This window comes from Dinoponera quadriceps, unplaced genomic scaffold, assembly GCF_001313825.1.
Source record: "Dinoponera quadriceps isolate SergipeBrazil2010 unplaced genomic scaffold, ASM131382v1 scaffold2159, whole genome shotgun sequence".
In the NCBI taxonomy this organism is placed as follows: domain Eukaryota; kingdom Metazoa; phylum Arthropoda; class Insecta; order Hymenoptera; family Formicidae; genus Dinoponera; species Dinoponera quadriceps.
This window is the reverse complement of record NW_014556477.1, coordinates 331,033-344,338: the sequence shown is the minus strand read 5'-3', so window position 1 is coordinate 344,338 and position 13,306 is coordinate 331,033. Positions and strand designations below refer to the sequence as shown.

The window sequence follows — 13,306 nt, the reverse complement described above, 5'->3', positions numbered from 1 at the left end:
GTCTCTTTCTCACCGATGCAACAGTACACACGCGCACCAATAGATACGTTTATATAGGACGCACACAGAGCACAAGCACGATACAATGCGCGTATTTGTCACGATAGCTCGCGCGCCAATCCTCCCTTCTCTTCGTACCCCCTTCCTCTAGCGCCAAATCGTGCTCTAGCTGGCAGGTTTCCCCTCGATAGTCGACCCCTCTCGATCCGCGGCCTCTATTCGACGAGCGTCTTTTCTCTGATCGTTGCGACTACGTCCGCAGCGTCCCGTATTTAACGACGCGCTTTTAAGACGAACGCCGGGCGTTGGGCCAGTCCCTTTCTTACATACCTGAGTATTACCGGATACCAACCGGCTACTCGAATCTCTTTCGAGTATTACCAGAACACCTGGGTATTTCTCAAATTACCCAGGTACTCGGGTACTCGAGTCTTCGGGGTATTGTCAGAATATCTGGATACCCGGATATTACTCATTACCTGAGTATTCGTATTTATACCCGAGTATTTATATTTAGGATTTATATTCCTGGGGTACCTGAGTATCCGGATACACAAGTAGTGCTCTTGAGGTCGGGTTACCAGCCACTAGTATCAATTACAAAATAGGTTTTCGATGTAACAATAGTTTTGTTATTTTTAATTACATATGAGGTTTATGCGGTACTATAGCTATTCCAATAACTAGTCGCACATGACGTGTCGTCTCTATATTGCAAGGATAATTGAGGTACTACGAACGCCTGTGTATATCTTAAACGCGAATAGCTTAGAACGGTTAAACCCAATTAAGGCGAAGCTAAAGCACGTTTAACCTTGAACGGGACGGCGTGTTATAGCGATGTACTAACATTACGCTTACTCGTTAGCTGTTATTTCAATTCATAACCGTTCATTGAGATATTTTGCCGCTTGGATTTGCGTTTTGTCTTTTACAAGTCAACGTTCTCAAGAAAAAAATTACAAGTGATAAGTAATAACATTCTCAATCGGTCACGAGCGCGCTGGAGCTTTTTCAGCGCTACTTACGGCCAATGAATACGAAGAAAAACTTAAACGACATATTAATTGATGAATCACGAGAATTATTCAGAACATAAGACTGCCATTTGAAATTTCTTGCCATGCTCGGTCGATTCATTCATATTTTTTCGTTCCGTTTGAGTTTCTGTAAATTGACCTTAAGTCACTTCGCTACGCACTGTCTCAATTGTACCGTGGAACGATATCTCGAGGAACATCCGGACGGATGAAGGAAGGGAAGTCTCGCCCTTGAAAAACACCCGTGAAGCACACGGCTGTAATCGATACGCGCCTTCCGAAGCGCTCATTCGCTTGCCGAACGATCGGGCACGTACGTATTAATCCGCCGGCTAGGCAGGAAACACGTAATTTCACGTTCTTACCGCAATGTCATCTGTCCGTGGCAGCGTTTTACGTAACCCGGCGACTTCGCGATCTCGACACGACGTACCGTGCTGTTTTTCTTCTTTTCTCTCACTCACGACCGCTCCGGAGAACGTTCGACGCGTGCCGGTGCTCATTTTTTAACGCACTTACGATAAGAATGGCAGTAAATCCCCGGGACGTCTATTAGTATTCCGCCCGGCCGGAGATCGACCGGTCGACCGGCGGAATGAATGATTTTCCGCGATTAGCATTTCCATGTGCTAAGTAATTCAGTGTGTCTGTTCGTCGGCATTCTCACGTCGTTACATCATCGATCTCGGATCGATAACAACGAAATTTACTTGCCTCGTGTGAGCGAGCGAGATGTCTTGTATTATCTCGAGTCAAGTTTTTTTCCTCTACACAGCAATATGTTTAGACGAGCGACCATTCTAGTTCCACTGTGGACGGGTGATCACCTGACGAGAATTTTATTTGCGAGGTGCGTGATGAATGTTTTTTATTAAAGAAATTATTCGTCGAAACTGCTGCGTAGCACGCAGCGTGCTCGAAAACGCGCATGCGCCTGCGCTGAGGTTCGCATTCGTGTGTCGAGTTAAAGGGGGTAAGTAAAAGTGATGTTTGCAGACAACGTGTTTACGTGCTAAACGTAAGTGGCCGACTCTCACCCTCTCCAACCGCCAGCGCGCACGATAGCGCGGAGGATCAGTGAGGGTAGAGACTGGCAAAGCTGTGACATACGTGTGTAAACATGCGTACACTTAACGTCCACACGTACGCACTATGTATGCACGTGCAGGAGACACGGTGTGTGCTTATGATATGGTAGTCGCTTGAACGTGCGATTGCGCGCTTAGTATAAACCGAATGTGTGCTACGCTTGACAACGTTAAATAAATTTAGTGTTGGTGAGCTTCTTTGGTTATTTACTCGCGCGCGTATTGACGCTTCTCGAAGGGGAGAAGAGGAGGAGGAGCGTAACTTAGCTCAAAGATCAAGGGCTGCCTTTGACATTTGGCGCAAAATGCGGCCGCCTGATTCTCGTCTGTAGTTTGATTTCATTCATACCGTGAGTTATATAAAATACTTTTACTTTCGTTTCTCGGAATTAAATGATATCGTCACATGTGCGAGCAAAATGCGGCCGGTAACGGCCGTATTGCCGCAACAATGGGTCGCTCCTCCTCGTAAATTATGCAATACGCATAATTCCCGGGGTTGCATAATTCCGATAAAAAATGACTTCCGCAAAATTGCTTCTGAGAATGGCGGAGTGGCGTGCGATTTGTTCGGCAAATGGACCCGTGTATGCACGCGGTGCATTGCGTGGTGCATTGCGTGGTAACCACGTGGTGCGATTCACCCCTTTCGCGCACCCCTTTCCCACAACAGCCCCGACTCTCGCCTCGTTCCCTTTTACGTGACGAGTGCTGGAAAAAAGCAAAAAAGAAGGAGAGAGGAGAAAAAAGAAAAGCGAGCGAGAAGCGTGGAGAAAAAGAGAAACGGAATCGAACGGTCACCGTCCCACCGCAGCGGTAGTGCGGATCCTGTTTGCTAGAGGCAAACGAAATACGGAATTCCGCTGGGCGGAAGCGTATCGTGCCGACTCTCAAAAGTGTCGCATCAACGTAATTATCGCGAATTATACCCGGTCGTTCGCGCCGATGCGAACCTTATCCTTTCCCGGTAAATGATGAGTCCATTTCCGATCACGGCAGCAGCATAATTGCGTGTTGCAATCAATATTTCAATTATTGAGAATAATCCGAGATAATTACCGATCAATTGATTGTATATATTTCCCCGGAAAAATATTAAATTAATTATTGCCGTTCATTTTTCATATCGCAATCGCGAATGACTGACAACCACAGCGCTATGCACGTGTAGGAATCTATGATATTCCGATGGTGAAGCGAGCAACGCGGTCGCAGAAATCGAATGATAATTCCGGAATCTAATTATCATGTTCCTATAACAGGCGTTAAAAATGTTCATCCACCGCCAAACGGCCGAGGAAGAGAGCTAATTGCGGATCTAACAGGACACTTCCGTTTTATGGCACAACTCGCCGAATATGATTGCGAGTGGAAGATCAAGGAGAACAAGAGTTGCTGAAAGAGGAAGGAGGGGGAGGGAGGGGAGAAAAAACGCGCGCGCGCGCGCGCGCAGTGAACATCCGCGAGATCGTTCGAGCGAGAGAAGGCACTCTCGAATTTCCAGTTTTCGCAATCAGGCTCGAAGATACGCGATCATGCCCCGGTAATGGCGGAGGTGCAGTGAGGCATAGATCCTTTCTGACCTCCGTGCCATAATCACGCGTCAGAATGCATCAGGCAGAATCTCCCCCCCTCCCTCTCCGGCCTCCCTACCCCTTGTTTCCCCCTATCCCCCCTTCTTCCTTGTAGCCCCCTTGCCCTTCTCTCGCAGTGGCTCTCTGCAGGCCATGTCCGCTCGCAGATGGTGTTTTAAACGCAGCCATGAACTTGAAGACGTTACCCGTCCTCCTGCCACCGCCGTCCCGCGCCCTCCCTTCCGCCGAGTCTCCCCTCGCATAGACATAATTCTCCCGACGATTTGTCTGTCGCATTCTGCACGACTCCGCAACGTGGGAATCGCTTTCTTTCACGGACGCGTCGGGTAACGTCAAGTTTATTCGCGGGCCTTCGGTAATCATACCGTGGGGTCTTTTTATTGCTAGATGTGAGATTGGTTGTGGAGGTAAGTAATAATATGATTTGAGAGAGGACGTAGCGTAGGCACCGCGAGAACGATCATTAGCGATAACGTGGAAAGAAACGGAAAAGTGCACAAGTGTAGCTAGAGCTGCGGTGGCGCATTATTGCTCCTTCGACTCTCGTTACTCGTAATTATACCGATTCTTTTTCTCGTAACCTGATTTCTTCATACACACATCTGTCTCAATTTGATTTGCACGCGCGCCTAACGCTTCACCCGATCGCGCACTTAACGTTTCACCTAATCGGTTTCATTCAATAATCGCCAAACTGACTCGTTGCGGCTGAATCGAGCAACGATGTTAGATCGACGATTAGAAATAACGACGTAGAAACCACACGATTGCGGCTATTGTAGAATTAGAGATGATTGTTCCGCAGTATATACTTAGTAATTAACGTGAACCGCTGCGTATCGGCCATTATAGATTCTAACGACGTTTTATCTTTAAGCCGCCATTAAGTAAACGTTTGACAATGAATCGGTACTGTTTATCTTACAACTCGGGCTTAGCTTCCGCGATTTAGTCGCGTTTAGAGTCGAAGACAGGTGTGGGGTAATGGGAGTCGCGCGACGACGTAAGTTTCGCGCCTGCTATAACCCGGGATCAGCGCGTCCCTTAAAAGTGTCCTCCCCGTCTCTTCGATATATCGCCGGTGGACACGACGAGGATACAAGGATGCTGAAAATGGATGGTGGGTGAGGCGGACGACGCGCCGGGTGTAAACACTCGCGCGAGGAAACGCGCGCAGATGATGTCGACGCGGCGACGATCTATATAAATGTTGAAGCGGACGCATATTGCTCGTTAACACACGGCCGAGGATCACCGGTGAAGAACGGTCCGGGCCTCCCCTCGTTGCCACTGATATATGCATGCGTACGCGTGTCTCGTGTACTCTCCGGGAAGCTGCTCGCACGCGGAGATGAAGAAAACGGACGCTCGTGACACAGCGCGAAAAAACGAAGCGCGTCGCGAGAAGCTCGCGCGTATAAACGCCGGAGGGAAATGCCACACGCTCGCTGTTTTAAATAACGAAGCGAACCGAACCGGGAGGAAAGCGAGGAACTGAGATTACGCGAACTATCCCTTTGCGCGGATAACTTCATCCGCGTTATTTCCCGAACTCTAGCGGAATGTACATGCGAAGGGAAGAAGGCAAGATTCCGAAGCGCGGGGATTTGATTTGGCACGACAACTTGCTCGCGGAGGGAAGCGTTCGTTGTTGGGCAAAACGTTGAAGTTGGATTTGGTCGAACACCCGGCTTGAGAAAAGTTACACCGCGTCGGTAAGACGCTTGTCGGATGAACGCGGATGGCCCAACCGAAAGGAAAATTATTTAAAGTGAAAAAACTGCTCCCAAGGAGCCCTTGACATCGCGAGCAGCAATGGTAGAAACTGGAACTTCGAGTGGGGAAAACCACTTCAAAGCCACAGGCGCTAATTGGATTTACAACGAGTCAGTCCTCGGGATATTCGTGGACGAAGTTTCGAGTAGCTGCGGAGGGCCAGTGAGAAATGTATGTTAGCCTGTGTGTGTGTATTTTTTTTCTCCGTAGAGAGGAATAGATGCTTGATGAATCACCGGTCAAATGAACCACGCCGATGACTTTTTCCGATCCACCTTCCGTTTTCACGCTTCATTCGCAACTGCCGTTTGGTCGAACGTTCGTTCGTGGAATTCGCAAAGCTGTCGCCTCACGTGGAGGATTATGAACCAAGTGATGAGTAAAGGAATAAGAAAGGGTACAGTGCCTCACAGTTATACAAATGTTGTCTAGAAATGCAACATAAAAGTATAACGTATACGCACTGAGAGGAAAACTTTTGTTACTTTAACAAGATTCCCTGCAAGAAATGATTTGTAGATGTGGGACAAGAAATGACCCCGTAGTGGGGACGAATAATTTGTGCTTTTAAATTTGTTGCTCTAACAAACAATTCTGTATTGGCTTGGTGATCATTTGTTGAAGTAACAAACGATGACTCATGATTAGCAACAGTAATTCTTCGATCTGTTCCGCTGGAAGATTTTCAAGTAACAAAGGAGCTTCCGTTCTGGTAATTAAAGGATTTTTCTCAATGCGTAAAAAAATTAATCGCGCCCGATGACGTCTGAGTATTAATAAAGACAGTTACATTTAACGAATAAATGTGCAATACTTTTTCGAGAATAGTTAAAAATAAGATTCCCATTCGCGGCAGGCAGGCAGAATTGTTTTTACAATCGCCGGGAATGTAGAAACGTTTTCCCGGATCGTTTCATTTGATACGGCAACAAAAGTCCGAAGACAGAGAGGAGGATATAATCAGCTCCGATTTATTTCAAGAGCCCGGGCCGGGGATCGCTCTGACGACTCGATCGTTAGCGCGAACGCGTCACATTCGACGCTAATTGAAGCGAGAGAGCCGAAGCGGCAATTAAATGATCTAAAACTAGCAAAGAGATTAATCACGGCGTCGCCTGCTTACCGGCGGTAATTAGAAAAGTCCGCTCATTAGGCGTTCCAATTAAAAAGAGTCGTCGGCGCGCGCTTCCGTTTGTGGAATAGCGCGAAACATGAGAATCGAATTGATTCGTCGCTTAAAGCGTGCACCGGTAAGAACCCTTCTCGCATTCCATACCGGGCTTTCACACGCGCATCTCGCCGTCTCTCGTGGCCAACGTCAGCGCACGCATACTCCCGCAGTGAAAATGGGCATTAGGTATGCTCTCGTATTAGCGCGCGAACCTTTCACCCTTTCTCGCGGGTAATACAAAGGCCGATCCATAAAACATAAAACGTAAGGAGAGCAAAGGAACCGATATATTATCGGGGTACCTGCTCGCGCGCGCGCGTATGCGTGTATACGTGCGTACGCTCGCTCGCTCGCTCGCCCAGAGAAGAGGACAGAATTCGGCCGGGTGGAACCAGTTTGGGGGTCAATTCTTTTTTTCAATAGCGCTCTTCTTCATCGCGTTGTTACCGGCCCGGTGGTACCCTGCGTGGTTCGCTCGCGCGATTTGCATAGATCCTGTCGCTCTGCCGATCTGCATATCGGGTGTCGTTCAAATCAGACATGGGGCACAGCGAGGCACCCCTGAGTTCCCCACGGACTTTCCCTCTCTCGCCCGATCCGCCGGGGAAAGTACCAGTTCTAGACTCGTGAACGGCGATTGGACAGATTGTCGAAAATTCCCGCGATAACTGCTAACCCGTGATTTCTGGGGGGTAACGGACGCGGAAGGAACCCAAACGAACGGCACTTCGATTTTCGAGCTGCACCGACGACCTACGAGAGGCGCCGAGCGGTGAAATCGATCGCTTGATGGATCGTACCGGTTTCTTTTTTTTCCCCCTTTCCGAACGTACGTTGCTAACACGAATATCATTTGATTCAAATGAATTGGACTTTCGCCAAATGGGACGCGTCAGTCGCCCCTTCCGATTTTTCAATCCGTCGTATCTGATTATCTAGCATCGTGTCTGGTTGTATCTGATATTCGAATACAGAGCGAGTTACCGATTTCCGGATCTTAATAGAAAAAAAGATTTCTGCACCTACACAGTGAAAAAACATTTTGTACTTGTGCTAAAGTCGATTGTTAAAATGTTTGTGTTAAATTTGCAACATATCCGTATGTTGATTTAATATATTGCGTTTGTTATCTCAATGCGGTGATATTGCTGAATCGATACGCCTAAGTGTTGAAATAACACATTTTATACTTCAGGGTTGGATTAATATATTATGGATTTTAATTTTGTGCTAATTTTCTATACAATATTTGTATTACTTTTCAACATATTCGCCTTGTGTTAAATCAACACGCAAATTTGTGCGAACCGTTTGGGACGTGTCGAGTGTATTAAATTTAACGCAAAATTTTTTACCGTCCAACCACTGCGAGCGGAGCTTCTTTCCCAGTCTATCGGTTCGGGAGAGGATTTCGCGGTAATACGTTAAAATATTGCCGCCGCGTAGGCATCGACGTGGGTAGCGACGATTAATAACAACGGGGGTCGTGCGTGAGCACATGTTTGCGTTTCCTTGGAAATTCTCGCACGTGCCTCGCGCAAAGATATAAGTCGTCAGCGAGATACTATGAACAAGCTGGAACAGGCAGCGGTATCAATTACTGTCGTCCAACATTGTAATCCAGATATGTAGACGTCATTTACCCGGCGCATTTCCAGTACGTCCAATTGCGAATTTATTTAATCCCTTTTGAATGAGGGTCGCGCGCGCCCTCTTTGTCCGCCCTCCTCGAGTCACTCGTTTACAACCGGAAGCGGGCCGCTGCTCGCTCGTATAATATCTGCCGCCCGAGAGACATTGTATCTGGAAGCACCGCGATTGAAATGAATGGCTACACGTGCTATTCGCCTCATCGCGTGTTATTTCGAGCTTCCTCGGAGGATCGGACTAGGTCGGCAGTCTCGTCTCCCTCCTCTCTCTCTCTCTCTCTCTCGTCTCGCTCTCATATCCCGATCGAGAGGGGCAACAGCCCCCCTCTCCTCTTCTTCCTTCCCCCGCCTCTTGCCACATTTTGCCGCTCCACGTTGTACCGGTTTTATGCGTTTCGGAAGCTGAAGAAACAAGAAAAGCGGATCCCCGATCGGGCGTCGTTAAGATAAGACGCGCCGTGACGCCGGGTACCGCCGGAAATGCCCTCCCCAGCTAGGGGGAGGGACAGAAAGAGAGAGGGGGGAGAGGGGGTGGCAAGATCGTGGAGGCAAAAGTCATTAAGACTAAATCCGGGTAACTTTACATGCGGTGGTATACATTGTTAATGCGCGACCTCCCGGAGTTTTTTCACTCTCCCTCATCCGACACGCCGAGAAAACTGAGGGTAGTAAATCCCAATATTTCTGTAGACCAAAGCCCGTGTCACGCATTGCGGATTGGATTCGAATTGCGAGCTGCGAATCGTTGACTGGCCAATGAATCTTTGCTTACTTCCGTCAGATCGGCTGATCGACGAATCGCAGTCTGCAATCCGAATGCAATCTGCGCCCGCGACACGTGGTGTAAGAGATTCACTCGGCTGTTATCGGACTCCCGATGCATGCCGGTACCTTGTTTCTTATGATACATTTTGCGGTGAATTTCGGAAAGTTTTCAATAACTCCAAGTTTTCGCATGAGATCCCGCGAGCTTCGTTTATCACACCGATAAACTTGCCACGTTACACACTGAGTGTCGGCTAACTCGTGTCGATACTCTGCTAATAACGTGCGCAGAACGTTAAAATCGCGGGCGAAGTGATCCTGATTTTGCTAAACGTACGAAAAGAGGAGTGCGCTCATTAGTAGATGGTTTATCGAAGCGCGCAATTTGCACGGTTATTCGGTTAACGTGCTCGAGAGGCTCCGTGGCTTTTTAATATAAGACGCGCATCCGTCTCGGGTGTAATTACGACGTGTCGACACGGTTACACGCGCGAGAGGCCCGTCTAATGGCCGCATGCGTGCGGTGAGGCCGCATGCCGGTGAAAATTAGCCAAATAAATATATCCCTCATTTCTATGCGGCGTCTCGTTTTCGTTTTATGCCTTATTTGAAATTTACATGATCCCGCAGCAAGGATCTACTATATCAATTTTCAGTCTTACGGCTGTCATGTAGTAGTAATAGATACGTGCGGCGAGACCGATGTTACGTATGCATACAAATTTGTGTAACGATCGTTGCGGCCGGCGTTTACACGCGCGTACATTTATAAACAAATTAAAACGGCGCGCTCTAACAGCCGGCGATAACCAAATGCTGTCAATCAGGAAATTGAACCGTTATCGGGTATCGGACTTAATTAACGGATAATCCCGACGCAACAATTTGGCCATAAAAGCCAAGAGAGAGACGATGCTAACCTACCAATTAAATCAACGATCCTCGAAACGGCCTATAATAATAATAATTCGCACGTACACGGTGCGAGTTTATTTAAAAAGGCTTACGCGAACAGTGTCGCATCACGCGTGTGACGATTACTTGATTTGATTTGAACGTGAATATTAAACGGATCATTACACACGATCGTCGCTTCTCTCTTTCATCGAGACAGGGGAAATCTTCCTCGACGCGCGAGGAGAGGAATTACATCCGCGGCTCTCGGCGCGACTATCCATCGAGCAGCGTTTCACCGAATTACATGTCCCGACGATTCCCGAGACTTCGCCGGACACCTCGACGGCGCTGATGAATCCGCTTGGGAGCCGTTAGAGACCATTGTTTCAGGTCTTTATGATAAGCGACAGAGGGCCTCGGCATGCTGTGCATACGCGTCACGCATATATCTAAACGCGGCGCGTGATGCGAGCGCATTACCGTAATGGCGTATCCGCTACCGTGGATCGCATTATGCCGGGGAGTTACCGCTATTTTCGCGCGCAGCCACGCTTTTGTGCTCTTTCGGTGCGCGTCGAGTGGCGCCGCCGATCATCGCCGCGCGGCGAAAATGCCGCGAAAACGAGCAGCATCCGGCCGCTTAACGGGATTTATTATACGCCGCGAGAAAAATGAGGACTGCTTTCTTACGACGGTGGATTGTTTTTAAGCCGGCCGACTGAACTAACGGTGACCGCCTTAATTGTATCGACGGGGGGGATCGCGCTGCGTCGCACAATACGCGTGTAAGCCCGTCGTATCAAAATCCACGACGAAGGCAGGATGCCGGCGACCTCGAATTCTAATCTCAGCTTGCGAGTGGCGAAGCTCTATTTAAAGAGTAACGAGCTCTAATTATCACCGCTGTCAGTTCCAGGTACACCCCGAGTACACGAGTACCTTGGATACCACTCGGGTGTACCCGGGTATGCCGAGTATTATTTAGGCACTCGATTCTTTCGGGCCTCACCCAGATATTCGGATGTTTCTCACATTACCTGGGCATTCGAATACTCAGATTAGCGGATATAGAAGTATCCGAGTTAATTAATTCTATCATTAGAATTTGATCAATACATATTCACGATGCCGTACTACGAGTATTTTCATTGAAGTCGCGAAAAATTGATCGACGCGCTCTTCTCTACGCAAATTAAAAAGTTTATAAATGGAATGAAAAAATATATATGTACCGAGAGAGGCACATCCTTGACTCCGTTGCACGGGAATATATTTGCGCCGGCTACAATTTGTCTTTTGACTTTCCCCGAATTAATTCGGCCGGCGCTGATATTATCGCGCCGGTGCGTCGACACCAAATTTAGCGGTGGAAACGCACCGGTTGGTGCCGCAGCGCGGAACGGAAGCACGGTTCAGGTGTTACTTATGTCCCTTATCAGCATCTGACGAACATTGGGACCCCATGAGACGCCTCGCGGCCCATTGTCCACGTCCGAAACGGACGGTACAAGGTCGTATAAATATCAGCCGGTCATATCGCACATGTGTATCGGCAATTCGCGCGTAACCTACACCCGTTCCCCTCTCTTCCCCTCCGCGATCCCCTCCTCTCTCTTTCTCGCTCCCTTTCGCTTCTCTTTAAGCGCTTCGTGCCTCTTTTACGAGCGCATTTGCATCGTCGACTAAGACGAAGAACATTACGGTGAAACACGACGAAAGCTGAGAGGAAGGGCGAACAAGGCGAAGAAAAAGAAGCAGAGGAACGAACGTGCGAACGGCGTTGCTTAATAACCCGTGCCCGTCGATTCGCACATACCACGGATGCGTGCGCGGAAAATTTTCCGATGGTGAAACTTTATAAGATTGAAGTTCTCATAATGGAGTATCTAGTTTTACGTAACAACTTTATCACGCAATTTTTCTTATATTATAAATTTTTCATCAAAAATATATATTTATTTATATAAATATCATATATAAATATAATATTATATATATATATTTCTTTTTTGAAGAAACGTTCGAATTTTATAAAAAGGATGGAAAGAATTTCTGCATACGTCTAACAGTTTGAAAATAATTGACATAAAAATTAGTACAAAAATCAGTTACTTAAACTGCATCTGTTAGTTTGACCCTCTGACATGTAGATTAATATTGTATCGCTGCAATTGGCACATCGATTCTGCACGCGGCTCAGTGTGTTACGAGCGGCTCGAGCGTGCAACGCGTACGTAATTTTCGTCGATTCTAATTGCGATGAGTTACAACTAGAAAGCGCTCTAATTGAAAGCATTTCGTAAAAGACGGTGGCGTAAAGTTTCGCGCATCTTTGTGCGCCGTGTGATTTTCCGGCTTGATGCGGCGATTCTGGCCGCGGATCGAAATCAAAGTCGGGGAACGCTTTCGCAAGGAAAGCCTAATGATTGCCATATGGTGTAACGCTAATCTTAAAACCTCTAATTACATTTATAGCAGAAGTCGCGTACTTCCTCTCAACCAGCACCCTTCAACTCAACAGCAAACATGAACCGTAATTGTCGTAGCTTATCAGATGGTATTAGTAATTTTCTTGCGTCACACAGCTTTTGTGATTGTTACACATTAGGCGTCGTTAACGCCTGGCCAAATGTGTCGCCGAACTCAACCAGAAAGAACCAGAACCAACCGGAAGTCAGCGATTTCTTTAGAACAACTTTCGTAAAAAAATATTATCTCTCGCTGAGGGCGCAATTTGTAGAAAAGTAAACGTGTAGTAAAATTCGTAGAGATGTAAACGTAATACCGTCAACTATATTTTGAAACTCGGAACGATGTATCACGTATGTGTTATAAAAAAGATAGAGCGGAAGGAATTAATCCAAGCTCTGAGCAGTTTGGAAGAACAAAAGACGGACGTCGTGAATAAGCGACGAAATCTTCATTTTCGCTTAATTTCAAACGCGCCACGATCTGTCGAGAGCTTGATGAAAAAGAAGAAAAAAAAAAGAGGAAAAATACTCGGCCGCCGTAACACTTATTATCGGGAGTCAGGCAGACATCCCGTCGGGCGAGTGGTGAACTCGGGAGCAGCGCGTGAACGTAATGCGTCTCGCGCAGCGCAGTCGTTCGTATTCGATTAGTTTCTATTCGATTGGTCTCAATGCAACGCTTCCGCGGAGAATCGGAGGCGCGCAAGCGGGCCGCTGCAGCGAGCGGATATACAGAGGGAGCCGGAACGAGAGCTACTTACGGCCGCACGCAAGTATCCGCTTAATACTCGGTTCTGCTGGGTACACACACACACACGCACACATCGTAAAACCGCACCGCGTGCACGGGGATG

The 13,306-nt window shown here is 47.6% G+C and overlaps 1 protein-coding gene across 4 annotated transcripts in view; it reads right to left on the bottom strand.

Moving 5' to 3' along the window:
* The window catches only part of LOC106747531 (homeobox protein cut), a 133,102-nt gene that overhangs the window by 99,832 nt on the left and 19,964 nt on the right, over positions 1 to 13,306 (bottom strand). The gene's annotated exons all lie outside the window — the stretch shown is intronic.